The 13,668-nt window shown below is 38.2% G+C and overlaps 1 protein-coding gene across 4 annotated transcripts in view; it reads left to right on the forward strand.

Moving 5' to 3' along the window:
• Window positions 1–405: 405 nt before the first annotated feature.
• Window positions 406–13,668, forward strand: part of LOC136885915 (uncharacterized) — a 446,154-nt gene continuing 432,891 nt past the window's right edge. For 2 of the 4 annotated variants that reach the window (XM_067158634.2, XM_067158618.2), the window contains exon 1: window positions 406–636. The gene's annotated coding sequence lies outside the window, so the exon portion shown is untranslated. The remainder of the gene's footprint in view (window positions 637–13,668) is intronic. The other 2 variants (XM_067158642.2, XM_067158649.2) reach the window with 1 other exon arrangement.

A 13,668-nucleotide genomic window follows, 5' to 3' on the forward strand; every position in this document is an offset into this window, starting at 1 on the left:
TAGTGTTTCCTAATATTTCACATTACCTGGTATACTTGTGCACATAAAGTTTACTCGTGATGCGTGTGTATTGTAAAGTGAATTAAGTGAAATATAATGTGTGGCTTGAGACTGGGAAACAGAACACTCAATCCCAACCAATCTCCTCATGAAAGAAAGAAAGAAAGAAAGAAGAACTTTGCCGTACACGAGGGGGGCGTGACTAGCCAAGGAACATGAAGCAGTTTTCTGGTAGAGTACCACTGCAGTCAGCATTCCAGTATTACCTATAGTTCAATAGTTATTATATTATGTACTAGTTGTGTTGCATCAAACATTTACTCTTTTTAACTACTGTGAGAAAATTTCTTATAGTGGAGTGGCAATCCTGTATGAGGTATTGATATGAAATGGTGGTGTGTAAACTTCAGTGGGCGTTACGCATTTAAAGTTGTTTTCGGGTGTGTGTGATTATTTCGTGTGTTCGTGAAGAAGGTGAAAGTTAGTCGTGTGTTACGTACTGTAGAAGAAATAGGCTGTTTATTCCTTCTTAACTAATATCGATCTGTTAGATATTTGCTATCCGCTGTTGCAAATATTAATTTAACCGTAACTTTCCCTTTCGAGTACCGGTAGGCTATTATTTTACTTGATTAGGTAAATACCTTCAAAACATAGTTTCTTAATATGAAAGCTATCCTCATTAATTTAGGGGCGATTTAATGCTCCCCCCCCCCCCCTAACTTGCAAATTCGATGCTAGTAAATATAGAACTCAAATTCTTCACCGAAGGAGTAGCCCTGTGAACAAGCTTCATTATTTTCGTATGCCTGGAAAACAGGAATACATATATGTAACTCGTTTACGTCCTATTTGATAGTCTCGTATGATAAATGCCGGATGTTTTTATGCAGGCGTAAATCCTCTATATTACGGTATTATCTGTGTAGTGGAGGTTGAAATTTTGAGAGAGGAACTAAAGTTTATGAGGGGCACTGTATATATATCGTCGTTGCCGGGACAAAACCTCCTATGTGAAATATTTTAGCTTAGAACTTTGGCCAGTAAGGTTCTGTCATCTAAGATGCAATATTGTGTGACAGTTGAAAGATTCATTCAGATTCAAGGCATTCTCGCTCTTCGTAATGTATCTGCTGCGGGTCAGTACATCTCCAAAAATATTAACACATAGGAGGTTTCATCCCGGCAACGACGATATCTTACCTTACAGAAGGCATGAAATGGGAGGGCAAGTTAAAGTTTTCATTGGACCCCGAATGGACCAGTACCTTATTGCTTTGCCTCTAAACCTATAGAGCCTAATTAAGATTTATAGCCTATGGATTTCTTCTGAAAATGTATTCCTTTCTTTGTGTCTGCTAAATGGAGAGAAATGCTGCTTTTCATTGCCAGTTTGAAAATTGTGATAGCCTAGGTAACATGAAAAGAAAATTTCGATCGGTCAAACACATTTAAAAAAGTTAAGATGTAAATACTGAAAGAGATTCTGTTATCAAATCCAGAATGGCACATTTTGTCCAATGAACATACAGTAGAACCTCCGGTATCCGAAACTGAACTAAAATTCCGTTTAACAGAAACGATCGACTTTGTTGTTGTTGTTAAATTACATGAACTAATTGTATCCTCGGTAGTATAGTGGTCAGTATCCCCGCCTGTCACAAGAACTAATTAAAGAAACATACTTTACGTTATTCTGACGTTCTGCAAATGAAATGATGGCATGACATAGCAACTAGCAAACAATGGGAAAAGAAAATAGAAAACTTTTTTTAGAAAAACATTAGGATCTACTGTATATTTACATTAAGGTACATGCACTATTGAACACCTGTTTGTTTTATAAATGCATTTGAGTAGTTCGGGTTGCCAGTATTCTACTTTGTTAAAAATGTACTGTATATGTAGCCTATTGTTTTCATTTACTTTCGTCTAAACCTTCAAAAAATTATTTTAACCTCTAAAATTGACATTCAGTTATTATCCAAAGTTTTTATTATTCGAAACCCGCACCTTTGTTTCGGTTTAACAGAGGTTCACATTCCCCAAATCATATCAAATCATGTTATGTTTGGGACCGAGCAAGTGGCTGCACGGTCTGGGTCACATAGCTATCAGAGATAGTGAATTCGAACCCCACTCCCAGCAGCCCTGAAGATGGCTTTCCATGCTTTCCCATTTTCACACCGGGCAAATGCTGGGGCTGTACCTTAATTAAGGCCACGGTCGCTTCCTTCCCTCTCCTAGCGCTTTTCTATACCATTGTTGCCATGAGACCTAACTGTTGGTGCGGAGTAAAGTAATTGTACATTTTCTTAAATGTTTGGAAATGTACATAACGGTAATAACTAGTAGGGCCTATATGCTTACCTAGACACATGTTCACAAATTGAAAACTTGTTCAGTCTGAACAATTAACAGGTTTAGAAGCCCGCACTACTGAACAATGAACAGGTTTAGAAACAGGCGCTACGAGAAAATAAAATGGGTTAGCACTTTACTAATGGGGGTGCATATTTAGGAATGAGAAAATCATTATAGGCTATTAAGTAATAGCTGAAGTAGCAGAGAGGAGAGAGATCCTTCCTTTATCCTTGCCAGCAACCGACCATCCTGCCCCTAGAAGTATTCTTGTTATATAAAAATTTAAATCTGTGACTTACGATATGGGAAGTGTGACAGTTTTCTTTGTCCCTATAAGCTGAAGCAGTTTGCCATTGCCTCCAATAGAGCTCGCATCATGTGTGGCCACAGGGCTGGCAAATTCTGTAAAAATATTGCCCAGAACAATTGCATTTTTAGCTAAAAGCACTCAACAATGTCGGTTCTTTTGAGCTAATAGTTGATGAATGGCAAAAAGTTAAAAAGGAAAAAAAAATCCTGAAGACAAACTGAAATATATAATGTTATCAAAACAAAACTTCAAAAAAGGGATAATTATGGTAGTACTATGGTCAATCAGCTTCATCTACCAATGAACAAATGTTCACCTCTAGCTCTGTTGTTGCTAATCTCATAAGGTGGAGCAAGGAATAATCTGCAAGTCGACTTCTGTACTGATTTTTAATTAATTTCATAGAAATAAATTTTAAAAAAACTTATCACAAATGTACATGCTCCCAAACATTGAAGTTATTTTTAATGTAAATTGTCTTAATTGGGTATTTTTCACTGGATAGCAGTTTAAAAAATATGATCCTTTTGCTTGACTGGTCCAAATCCAAAGATCTTCCGTGTGGAGAGAACATTGATATTCAGTTGCAAGGCCGTAAAATCCCAGAGTACTTCCCTGAAAATTTCTTCAAAACTGCAGTCTTCCGTACCCAGCGGGTGAAAGTTAGGTTAAAGATCCAACATGGCGCGGTCCAGACGACTCCACATAACACTCAACAGACCTGAAACGTCTGCATTGTTAGTGACAAGATCATTGGGCTGGATTGGTTTGGTCCTGGGAGTTACAAAACCATTGGTCAAGATTGGTTAGGTCTGGCAAGTGACAAGGCAATTGGACTGGGGCAAGCAAAAGGGGTCTGTAGGCGTATGCCCCCAGGTTAGAGCCGCAAAGCAGCTCTTAGGCCTCTAGAATCGTGCATGGTAACACCATTGGTCTGGATAGGTTAGATCCAACTAGTGACAAAACCATTGGGCAACTTTCAAATTGGCAGTTCTAACTCTTACTTCTACTGAATATGGCAGCGGTGTACTTGTACATGATGCAAACTCGTATCAGAGACAACATGGAAATTGGCCGGCGAATGGGAATACAGCACATGATCACGTTCATCTGATTTACGCATTCTCGGTTATAATTCTGTATATAAGTAAGAATACTTCTAGAGGCAGGCTGGTGGGTCCCTGGAAAGTATAAAGGAAGGATCTCTCCTTTTTACTATTTAAGGTATCATTGCACATCATTTTTATATGCTTTTTCTCCTTCCTTAATCTGCCTGCCGGGTACAGAAGCGCCACCCCAGCCAGTACTACCAACAAGAGCAGAACTGAAACTACCTCCTACACCAGTGGAAATGGAAGTTTTTTTTTTTTTTTTTTTTTTTTTTTAAATATGTTGTTCATTCTATGCTTGGTTGCATAAAATTTCCATGGCTGAGGTTGGCATGGAGTTCAAAACTTAGATTGGATCCCACAGTTTTTTTTATAATTGTTAAGATCTAACACTGACATATGTGAGGGCTCATTTCCCCCCAAATTTTGGATTTTTTAAAAAAATCAATGAATTATAAGTTACTCTGATTAGATCAAATGAATGCATAGAAACAGGAAATAATATTAAAGAATGAATTCGTTCCCACTTGGGTCTGTACTGGGTATGATTTTTTTTTTTTTTTTTTCTGAACGAGGTAAGTTATGAAATTTTTTGTAAATGTTTTTCAGATTCCTTACTTTTTTTTTTTCAAAAAGCTTTCACGGGCGAGCCACCGTTGCGAACCCCTGGCCTAACCAATCTGGATCAATGATTTTCTCACTAGCCGATACAGTCGCAGAGGATATTAGAGGATTGGTCTAACCAATCCAGTCCTGTGGTCTTGTCACTAGCTAATAATCTGCCACTAACCACGCGTAAGTTAGCAGCCTTCTGTTGTGTGTTTTATGATGTATGAGCGGTTTTGTGTTGGATTTCTTTCTAACCTCTCTTTAGTGTATTCTCATTAGTAAAGTTTTACCGGCAGTGGTAAAGAAGTAGGGGACTGGAAATAATAATGATATTGCATTGAAAATTACTCACATGTGTTTAGGACTCCATTTTGAATATTATTAGGTCCCGAAATGTAGCATTATTGGTGATTTTGTGCGTAATATTGGTAATATTTGCACACAAGAAGAAGGAGGATATATTTATGATAGCCATCTTTGTTTCCAGAGATGTTATAGTATAGACTGGTTACTTTGACTTTACAACAAAGCAAGGTATTTCAGATAGGTGAGGAGAAGCATGGAAGTTACAATGCAAAGCATGGATGTTACAACATAAAGCATGGATGTTACAACTCCTCTAATTTAGTAGCTGTAATTTATCTTTGCAAATTCAGGCCAACCTCTGTCATAAGGGGACCACACTCCCTTCGAAAGGCTCTTAACTATCGCCCGGCGCATACTGCCCGCACGGCAAAAAAAAAATATAATTTAGTAGCTGTAACATATCTTTGCAAAATCCAGACCAAGCTCCGTCATGAGAACAGTGGCACTCCCTTCGAGAGGCTCTAAACTATTGCCGCGGCGCATACTGCCCGCACGACAAGAAAAAAGTATAATTTAGTGGCTCTAACCTATCTTTGCAAAATCCAGGCCAAGCTCTGTCATGGGAACAGTGGCCCCCTTCGGGGGCCACACTCCCTTTGAGAGGCTCTAAACTATCGCCGCGGCGCATACTGCCCGCACGGCAAGAAAAAAGTATAATCTAGTGGCTCTAACCTATCTTTGCAAAATCCAGGCCAAGCTCTGTCATGGGAACAGTGGCCCCCTTAGGGGGCCACACTCCCTTCGAGAGGCTCTAAACTATCGCCGCGGCGCATACTGCCCGCATGGCAAGAAAAAAAAGTATTATTTAGTGGCTGTAACCTATCTTTGCAAAATCCAGGCCAAGGTCTGTCATGACAATAACATATTTGCATTGTAACTTCCATGCTTTCTATTGTAACACCCATGCTTTGCATTGTAACTTCCATGCTACCATGCGTTCCAATGTCAAAGTAACCAGTCTATTCCATAACATCTCCGGAAACAAACAAAGATGGCTATCATGAACACATCTTCATACTTAATGTGTGCAATTATTACCAATATTACCCACAAAATCACTAAGAATGCCACATTTCGGGACCTAATAATATTCAAAATGGAGTCCTGAACACAAGTGAGTAATTTTCAATGCAATATTATTATTATTTCCAGTCCCCTACTTCTTTACCGGAGCCGTTTTACCTAAAATTGATTAAATAAGTCTCGGATTACTTATCCCGCTACCGATAGTCCTCTCGTATGTCCAGGAATGGTTGCGTAGTTTTACTTCACCACCATTGTATGTCCTCTTGCTGTGCGTCACACAGAAAAAAATAATTTAGGCTAGTTCTGAACAGTTTGTTAATAATTTCATGTGGCTGTTTCCAGCCAAGTGCAGCCCTTGTAAGGCAGATCCTCCGATGAGTGGGCGGCATCTGCCGTATGTAGGTAAATGAGTGTTATTGTGGTTGAGGATAGTGGTGTGTGAGTTGCAAGGATGTTGGGGACAGCACAAACACCCAGCTCCTGGGCCTTTGGAATTAACCAATGAAGGTTAAAATCCCCGACCCGGTCAGGAATCAAACCCAGGACCCTCTGAACTGAAGATCAGTACGCTGACCATTCAGCCAACGAATAAAACAGTTTGTTGAAAACAATAGATTGATATTCTTGATCTTAATTGTATTCACAGAAATTTACCAAACATGATCAAAATGTAAGAAAGTCTCGGATCTATAGGAGTAATAATGATGATAATAATGTTATTTGCTTTACCTCCCACTAACTACTTTTATGGTTTTCGGAGACGCTGAGGTGCCGGAATTTAGTCCCACAGGAGTTCTTTTACATGTCAGTAAATCTACCAACACGAGGCTGACGTATTTGAGCACCTTCAAATACCACCGGACTGAGCCAGGATTGAAGTTGCCAAGTTGGGGTCAGAAGGCCAGCGCCTCAACCGTCTGAGCCACTCAGCCCGGCGATCTATAGGACTGATGGAGTCTCACTTCCATTTGGCAGGCCAGGAATACCTTGGTAACAGCTTGGTGAACAAAATGGAAAGTTATCAATATTAATGTGGCTTATGAAAGAAAGTAAAACTGTTTTAGTCAGCGAAGAGGATGCATTTGGATGTGTTAGGAGTTCAGGTAAGGAGAGATAATGAGGAAGAGTGAGACGATTATAAGGTGTTGTTAACAGGTGTTAAGAGGATGGGCAGATTGTGGGGTGGAATTGTTCATTAAGAAAATGATTGCATGCAACATAGTTTCCACTAGACATTTAAGGCCTGTATTCACCAATGAGAGTAAAAGTATTTATCTTGGTTTAAAGCTAAGAAAACCAAGATAACAGTTACATTTGTATTCACCAACAACATTATCTCTGATAACGGGTATTATCTCTATTTTAAATTTTATCTGAGAAAGGTTGACTGGTAAGGTCCGTATTCACCAACGTCGGTTACTGTTAATGTATCTTAGATCTCCAGAACTTGGATAATGTCATTATCTCGGATAATGCTCGCTTTTGTATTCACCACAGCATTTATTATCTCGGTTTACCAAAACTGAGTTTTTGTTTCAATCTGAATTGGATGGTTTTATGCAATGATAGACCAAACGACAAAATTCATGTTTCGAGAAAACTGGATCTTTGCAAATGCTTAAAGTAAAACTGTCTACCTCGTGCATTTTTCTATAAATCAAATCTTATTATATTCAAGTAGCACCATATTTTGTTTTTCTGAAATGATATAGGCAAAAACCATATTTGAGTATTTTATTTAGATAAAAAAGCATCTTAGTCTACAAGTGATTTCAGAAATTCTATAATGCAATCAGAGTCCAAGCGCCAGGTGGAGTTTAGTCTACAAACACGAAACAGATTAATACAAAAGTAGCACAACATTTCTACAGGAAAGAACTATCAAGCACAATATCACAGTACAACACTGATAATAGTTAATATTTTACATTCTATAGTAAATAATAACTCTTTTATTATCACTATTCCCATGTTCATTATAGTGTACGAATTTCACAACTAAATGATGCAAATAATAACAGTAAAATCATCGTAAGAAAAAGAGTTAATTTCACCTTCTCAAACGAGTTCACGACTTATTTCGAAATTAGGCTTTCCTGAAAAACCTTAGATATCATCAGCTATGGTAGGAGAACTAACTAACTTTTGATAAAACTCCAAGCAAACTTTAGGGATCAAGTGCAAACATGGACTTCGGATCATGTAACGTTTCTCAGCATATTGGTTTTCCTTCAGGCCACAGTTTAAACAGTTTTCTTGAGAAACGTAGGCTGTCACTGACAGATTTTTGACCTTTCCTTTTTCCAATGTTTATTTGCTGTGCTCGATTTCCTTGAACAGTAACCAGTTTACCTTTCTACCCTCAACGCTTTTCCTCCTGTTGGTGATCGCGCCTTCTATTGCCGATGTACCTGCAAAGTCATCCTTTACCATTTGGAAGACTTTCAACGGATTTCTCTTACTGCAAGAATTCATTCTTTTAATGTAATCTTCTGGCACATTAATCCAGACTCAATATCACCAGTCTGAGTCATTTTTCAGGAAACTGTGCCCGAGAATTAAAAAGCGTTGTGTGATAGTCAGTAGGCTAGGATGTTCTTCTAGAATAGTTTTCAGCAACAAAGCTGTTATTATATTTCGATTCTGGCCTCCACTTGAATCTGACCAGAGAATCAAATGTGTTGTGCCTGGTGATACATGAGCCAGTATGTGTTTTCTTAAACACGATCCAATTTCTTGGGCTCCTCTTCCAGCATCTCCTTCCACCCTCACGTAACAAAATCCTTTGTCCTTAGAATCATGAATACCGAAGTTATACAACCAAAGTTGGCGTTTATAAAACAGTTTACAAAACACTATATTTGTTGGTATTCTTGGGAGTGGCAATGTCTTTTCCAAATCGAACGAAATGCATTCAGTTTCTCTCGACGTGTCGTTTTTAGCCTGCATGAAATTTTGCTTCACAAGATTCCTTGCAAGGTTTACTTCCTCTAAAAGACTTTCATGTTCTTGTTTTGCTAGTGAAGAATCTAATTCTGATTAATTCTCTACCGTCATGGTAAGAGCATCACAGGTATTGCATGTGTCTGTCTTTAGTGTTTTACACTTTAGGTTGAACTTGGTTAGAAATATTTTTATACAGTGTAAAGAAACAGGATTCGCATAGTTTTCACAGTAGAGACCGTACATCACAGCGAGTAGTACCTGGACTTAAATACTCTGCCTTTGTTTGTGAACGACAATAATGTGATTTATACTTCGGAAATTTTGAAATGTGTTCACATACTTCACAGACTTTAGCTTCTGGTAGTTTATTATGTCCTTAAGCACTCCCTCTCCCATCCAAGATTTCACATCGCTTCATTGTTTTTAAAACTTTGTCAACAACACAACTTGACGTTCGTAATGTTTGTAAAAATATTGTTTGACACACTTCCCTATTGAACAGAAAATTATCTCTGGACGCATTCTGCTTCTCAGATCCTACTGCTCTCTTCCGCTTAATACTGACCTCTTTAACCATTCCTGAAAATTATTAAATATCACTCGTCTCTCCTCCACTGTAACTAATTTGTGGCATTTGAGCCTGCAGTTACATTCGTAATCCCGAAATTATTTACCGAATGTGACTATCCCCCTGGTATTGATGTAGTCTTGATTGGTATTCACCTTCCTTTTCTTAATTTGTCGCGTTTGACCTTCAAATGTTCGCTTTCTTCCTTTTATTGGTTGGCCATCTGAAATAGCACCGCTAGTATCCAATTCTATCTCCACATCATATGTCCCAGTGTCTCCATATGGGGCGAAATTATTGCAGGTGCCAGTTTCCAGCATATCGTAAAAATTTTGGCTTAAAACATTTCCTGATATGCTAGGAAAATTTTCATTTATAATGGAAATTTTGTTTGACAGAATACTGTTATCTGAACCCTTGCAGTACAAGCGTGGAATATCATCACAGTCTTTCTGAGGCTTTCCATTAGAAAACACTTTTAACACACATACATCTTCGCCAAAGTGGCTTATTTCCCAACATTTCCTACTTTTGTTTCTATTCATTCACGCAACTCAGGGTCGGACACTTCGATTTCAACAGTTTCCTGAGCTGTTCTGTCGGAACTATTTCCGGTACTCAAATTTGAGATTAAATCATTAAGTGTGACGATTTCAGGCGAACCATTTACACACTGTTTTCCAACTGGAAGTGAAATATCACAAGTCACAAGGTCCTGGTTGACTGAAGATGAAAATGTATTACTTTCACAGTGATTCATGTCCGTTCTAGGTTGATCAAATAGATCATGTAAATCAGAAACACCTCCGCTGCGTTCAGTAGGTATAAGAAAATTGGTTTGATAGTGTTGTGCGGGATTAGTTACTTCTTGAACGCGGTGTCCAGCATGCTCTTTGTCAGAAGGCAGATCTTGTGGGGATGTCTAAAATAGATATTGAAAAATGTTCAATATCTGATTATAAACCTTACTATTCTATCCGTTTTAATAGGAATATGAAAAATCTATTGTACCGTTTTCATAACAGTTATTCCTAATGCTTCTAACACCTTTCTTCTTGAAGGATGCCTGTTTATAGCTTACTAGGATATTTGTAAATACTGCAGCAGTTGCTAAACAATACAGAAGTGGGGTTATAAAGAAGGAAATACGCATTCTTAGACACACAAACCCGCCAGAATATACTGCAGTTGCTACACAATGCAGATGCCGAATGCAAAGAACCTTCATTCTTAAACCAAAAGCCCAGCAGAACTAAGCATCAACATTAAGAACCAAAGCATTTATAGACTAAGTGACAGCCTTGGTCTACAATTGCGGAATGTTTAGTCAGTTGGTCTACTATTGCCTTTTAAGATGATACCTGGTCTTCAAATGCAAAACACAGTAATGGACTTAAATCGTGTGGCGCTTAGGTTTTTTTTAATTTACAGGAAATTTTACTGAAGAAAGTTGGCATTTCTTATTTTTATATTGAAGTTTGAAGTCTTGGCCACCGGAATGCAGTAAAAAACTGAAATGAGCAAATTGTCGCTTAGTCTACGAATGGATAACTATGTCCAATTTGAACCTTAAGTTTTTAAACTGACGCATAGAAAACAAATGACTACGTGCTGCCGCCCTTATTGAATTGTAAACAAGTTTTAATTACGTTCGGCATTTGCAAATCATTTATGATGGATTATGTCCGCAGTTGACCAGAAACTAAGAAAGAAGCCTAATATGACGTTCCAAGAGGAGGAATTATTGAATCTGATGGCAGAAAACATTAACATCCTAGAGAATGAGAAAAATTATAGTTTACACATTGTATATTTCACTAAAAAAAGAATGCAATATTCCTTAGTTCTTCATTAAAAAAAATCACCCACTCATGTACCATGCATGATAGAGTTGTCACTTTTTTATATAAGAAATAGGGGACATTTACCTAAAAATACAGGATTTTTCACAAAAAATAAGGGACAGTTCATAAATACTAGAAAATCAAATGTTAGGTACCAATTTCAATTAGATTATAATTAGTTTCATTAACAAAATAAGATAATTTTTTAAATTCGTAAAAGAAACTAACTTGCGCCCTTTTAACAGTATGAGTGCAATTCATCTGACATCTGAACACTGATGCCTTCAATGAGCTTTGATAATTTAACAATTTAGGCCTTCGTAGATTGTCTCAAACAGCATGAACAATCACGTTGGAAATTGGAATTGAATTCCTACGGAAGTACGCAGCAGAAGACGAGGTAAATAACCCAGCATGCTCAGCCTTACCAGCAAATGGTGAGACATCACAAGATTTCCTCCTTCTGAGGCTCCAAAGAGCAAAAAATTATGGAGCTACTTTGAACTTCAGTGGCGCTCAAATCAAATACGGATTTTAAAATAGAGACAAAAAAAGACAAACGCTTGTTTTTACGGGACAACAGTTCATAATACGGGACGCAAAATTTTCCCCTCAAGTACGGGAGGTTCTGTACAATATGGGACAGGTGGCAACCCTATGCAAGATACAAGTTATAATCGAGAATTCATCTTAGGCCTACCTATGTGTTGGGAATTTCAGGTTATGTTCGATCATGGATAATCAACAATGGATCTAATTTTTAGCACCTGCATGCTGATGGAAAAGTATTGGGAGAAAGACAAGAACCTGGTCATTGCATTCCTGGATATAGAAAAGGCCTATGATGGTGTTATAAGAGGTAAGATCTGGAAGTGCCTGAAGGACTGGTAAGGAAAATTCAGATGTTGTACAAAGACTGTACTAGCTGTGTACAAATTGGGGAAGGTCGGATCATCATGGTTTGAGACCAAGAGTGGAGTTCAGCAAGGAAGTGCACTGTCCCCACTACTGTTCATCGTTGTTACGGACAATATAATGAAGAACGTCAAGGAAAAGTTAGGTGAACTGAATGCAGTGGCCTTTGCTGATGATATCATGATTTGGGGTGAAACAGAAGAGGAAGTACAGACCAGACTCAACATATGGAAATCTCAGTTCCAGGAATATAACCTCAAGATCAGTGAGACAAAGACAGTGGTGATGGTAATCAGCAGAGAAGGGCGTCCGACAAGTGTAAAACTAGGAGAACACCAGCTGGAGTGAGGAGATATTTTTTCTTACCTTGAAAGTGTAATCTCCCATGATAATTTGGTCAGAAAGGAAATTACAATCACAGTGCAAAAGGGATCAGAATTCTACCAACAAGTAAGAACACTTTTATGGGATGACATGATTTCAAAACTGGCCAAACTGATGAAGTTTAACAGCTATTTCATATCAATATTGACCTATGGTATTAAAGCGTGCACTCTCACATAAAGAGATTCGTCAAGACTGCAAGCATCAGAGATGACATTTCTTAGATCCACCATCCAGAAGACCAAGATGGACAAGTTAAGAAATAAGGAGGCGAGGAAAGAAGCCGGAATAAAGACATCCCTAGTAGACCGAATTGGCACATCCAGACTACGGTAGTACGGGCATTTGATGAGGATGGAGCCTACAAGAACAGCCAGAATAAATTTGGAAAGACAGGTGGAGGGGAAAAGACCTGCAGGAAGACCTAAAACCCAATGGATGGACATGATCCAGGTTGATCTAGTTACCAGAGGATGGACAGTGGATGATCTTCTCCATGACAAGTTGTATACAGACAGGAAGAAGTAGAAGAGGCTCATTAACAGTACCCAGGAAACTGAAACTGTACGATGATGATGATAGATAACACGGACAGTGTTGAAGCTTTAGATAACCTAAAGCATGTTTGAAAATCAGTGTCATCGTAAATGTAGTGTGTTCTTTTCTATCCACCTAGGACGTGTTATTGCATAATCTTGGTCATATTACTCATCGCTATGATTTTTCTCTTCCATTTAAATACGGGTATTCCAGCAGTCTATGAGCTGCCATCTTGAAAGGCTATTATCTTAGATTTCTTGTTTTACCGGCCAACCTTTCTACGGTAGGTCAGTAGGTAAGAATTCCAAGGAAATTAAATGTCAGATTGGTGGTAGAAAGCTGGAACAGGTAGATAATTTAAAGTATTTATGATATATAGCCTATGTGTTCTCCCAGGATGATAGTATAATAAGATTGAATCACGATGCATTATGGCTAATGCAGTAAGCTCGCAGTTGCAATCAACAGTATTTTGTAAGAAGGAAGTCAGCTCCTGGACGAAACTATCTTTACAGCAGGTTTTAGACCAACTTTGTTTTACAGGAGTGTAAACTGGGTGGACTCAGGATATGTTATTCATAAGATAGAAGTAACAGACGTGAAAGTAATGAATGATTGTTGGTACAAACAGGTGGGAACAGTGGCAGGAAGGTACTCGGAATGAAGAAATAAAGGTTAAGTTAGGAA

This window comes from Anabrus simplex, chromosome 1 (assembly GCF_040414725.1).
Source record: "Anabrus simplex isolate iqAnaSimp1 chromosome 1, ASM4041472v1, whole genome shotgun sequence".
In the NCBI taxonomy this organism is placed as follows: domain Eukaryota; kingdom Metazoa; phylum Arthropoda; class Insecta; order Orthoptera; family Tettigoniidae; genus Anabrus; species Anabrus simplex.